The sequence below is a fragment of the Belonocnema kinseyi genome, chromosome 8 (assembly GCF_010883055.1).
Source record: "Belonocnema kinseyi isolate 2016_QV_RU_SX_M_011 chromosome 8, B_treatae_v1, whole genome shotgun sequence".
Classification (NCBI taxonomy): Eukaryota; Metazoa; Arthropoda; class Insecta; order Hymenoptera; family Cynipidae; genus Belonocnema; species Belonocnema kinseyi.
The window spans coordinates 28,794,258-28,797,494 of record NC_046664.1 but is presented as its reverse complement, the minus strand read 5'-3'; the positions used below and the strand labels follow the sequence as shown (position 1 = coordinate 28,797,494).

At 36.9% G+C, this 3,237-nt stretch overlaps 1 protein-coding gene across 1 annotated transcript in view; it reads right to left on the bottom strand.

Annotated features, from left to right (window-relative positions):
* LOC117178420 (coiled-coil domain-containing protein 186-like) overlaps nucleotides 1-3,237 on the bottom strand; it is a 250,099-nt gene that overhangs the window by 2,054 nt on the left and 244,808 nt on the right. The gene's annotated exons all lie outside the window — the stretch shown is intronic.

Sequence of the window (3,237 nt, the reverse complement as noted above, 5' to 3'; positions counted from 1 at the left end):
GTATAGAGCTCCAAGGAGATTATGTTGAAAAATAAAAAAAAATTTACCCAAAAAAAATTGTTTTTATACTTCATTCTAAGGCCTTATTGAACTACCCTCGTATATTTGGAGTTTGTGGGTTTAGAGCTTCTTGGTTTGGGGTTTGTGGTTTTGTTGACATGGAGCTTGTGGGTTTGGGGCTTGTTGGTTTGAGGTTTGAGGTTTGGGGTTTGGGGTTTGTGGTTTTGGGCCTTGTTAGTTTGTGGGTTTGAGGCTTGTTAATTTGGGGTTTGTAGGTTTGGGGACGAAATCAATGGAGAAATTCCAGTTTTTTAACCATTTTTTGAATTTTACTGCAAATCCTGACGTGCGGCAAGTCCCACCTGCGGCATGTCACATCTGCGGCTTGTCTCATAAGCGGTATATCTAATCTGCGATATGTCACAACTGCGCCATGTCGCATATACGGCAATGCCTTATCTGCAGCATGTCACAACTGCGGCATCTCTACCCAGCGGCTTCTCTCCCTCGCGGCATTTCTCACTGCGAAATTTAAATTTTTGCGGCATCTCTCACCAGTAAATATTCTCCCAGTGGCATCTCTCCCTTCCAAAAAATGATTAATGCCCAATCAAAAATGACTGAAATGTGGCAAGCCTCCCGGGACTAATTTTCACATCTGCGGCATCTCCTACCAGCGAAAAGTCTCCCCAGCGGCATCTCTCCCCAAGAAAATTTCATAAGAACATCTAAAAATGACAAAACTATGGCAAGACTCATCAGCGGCATCTCTCCCCCCAACAAATTTTCTAAGTAATTTTAAAGATGGCAAAACTGCGGCAAGTCTCCCCAGCAGCATCTCTCCCTCAAGAAAATTTTGTAAGCACTTCTGAAAATCGCAAAAGTGCAGCAAGTCTCCCCAGCGGCATTTCTCCTCCAAGAAAATTTTATAGGGACTTATAAAAATGGAAAAGTGCGAGAAGTCTCTCCAGCGGCATCTACCCACCATGAAAATTTTCTAATTAGTTCTAAGGATGGTAAAACTGCAGCTAGTCTCCCCAGTGGCATCTCTATCCCTATAAATTTTTTTAACTACGTCCAAAGATGGAAAAACTGCGACAACGCTGGGAAGACTTGCCACACGTGTGCGATTTTTAGAAGTGCTTACAAAACTTCCTTGGGGGAGAGATGCCACTGGAGAGACTAGCCGCAGTTTTCTCATTTTGAGAAGTTCTTACAAAATTTTCTTCGGGGAGAGATGCCGCTAGGGAGACTTGCTGCAGTTGTTCCATTCTTAGAAGTTCTTACTAAATTTTCTTGGGGGAGAGATACCCCTGGGGAAACTTGCCGCGGTTTTTCCATCTTTAAAACAAATTTGAAAATTTGTTGAGGGAGAGATGCCGCTGGGGAGACTTGCCGCAGTTTTGCCATTTTTAGAAGTTCTTACAAAATTTTCTTGGGTGAGAGATGCCGCTGGGGAGACTTGCCGCACTTTTGCCATTTTTAGAAGTCCTTACCAAATTTTTTTGGGGGAGTGATGCCGCCGGGGAGACTTGCCGCAATTTTGCCATCTTTGAAACTACTTATAAAATGTGTTGGGGGAGAGATACCGCTGGGGAGACTTGCCGTTGATAAGAGATGCCGCGAATGTGACAATCCTGGGAGACTTGCCGAACTTTTGCTAGTTTGATGTGCATTGCAAGATTTTTCCCGAATGGAAGATGGATGTGGGGAGTCTTGCCGCAAGCGAGAGATGACGTAGGTGTGACAATCAGTCGTGAGAGACTTGTCACACTTTTGCCACTTTGATGTGGACTTGAACAATTTTACACGGATGAGAGATGCCACTGGGGAGACTTTTTTCTAGAAGGAGATGTCGCAGACGTGACAATTAGTCCCGGGAGGTTTGCCGCAGTTCAGTCATTTTTAATTGGACATTAAACATTTTTTGGAAGTGAGAGATGCCACTGGGATAATATTTACTGGTGCGAGATGCCGCAAAAGTGTCAATTTCACAGTGAGAAATGCCGCGAGGGAGAGGAGCCGCTGGATAGAGATAGCGCAGTTGTGACATACCGCAGATGAGACATTCCGCAGATGTGACATGTCGCAGGTAGGATTTGCCGCAGAGAGACTTGCCGCATGTGACATGATATAGACCAACTCCCAGCAGAAATAAATAATTAATTTATAATTATGATAAATTATGATTATGATATTATTAATTATAATTAGAAATACCATAATTAATCATAATTATAAATTAATGATTTCTTGAATTTTTTTTCTGAAACTCATGATTTTAGGTAATAATGAATATTAATATTTATTTGGTCTTCAAATATTTAAAATTCAGTGCATATTTAACATAATAATATTTTGAATGAAGCAATTCTTAATTAAACAGTTTAATTTTTAAACAAAACGATGAATTTGGTTAAAAAAATGTTTAACGAAATAAATCAATTTTTCAATTTTTATTATTGATGTAAGTTGTTTGACCAGGGAAATTAATTAATAGTTTAAGATGTTAATTTTGTTTGTCTACTTGGTCATAATCAATATTATTAAAATAGTGATTAATTTTTTAAGATTGCGAAAAAAACGCTCAAACGCTCAAAGGCTCAACGAGTTGATTGAAATTTAAACTTTTTTGCTCCAAATTATTCTTTTAGTCGAAGGTTCATCATTTTAATTAAACATTGCACTTTTTTTAAAAATGTAAATGCAACTATTTTGTTAAAAATTAATTTTTCTAACTGAAAATTTAACTGATCCAGTGCTATAATTTTAGTTGAAAATTTATTTATTCAACTAAAAACTTGACTATTCAATTTTGGATGAAAATTTAACTTCTCAAGTTTAAAATTAATATTTTTGGTTTAAAAATCAACTATTTTAGTTTGAGGGTCAACATTTTACTTAAAATCGAACAGTTTGATGAAGAATTTATATATTTTTATGAAAATTATTCTTCTTGGTTGAAAATTCATCTGTTTGGTTTTAAATTTAAAAATTTCAGTTGAATGTTCATCATTTTAGTTGAAAATTAATCACTTTGATCAAAAATTGTACTATTTCATTGAAAATTCCTTTTTTTGTTGTTTCAAAGTATTTTCTTTACTTAACATTTAACTATTTCATTTCACTGATTAGGTAATCAGCGACCCCAAAAACCTATAACATATTTTTTTTACCGTTTTTTCTCGATTTGACCTTCAAATGACCTTGAACCTGAAGCGATAGAGTTCAACGGAT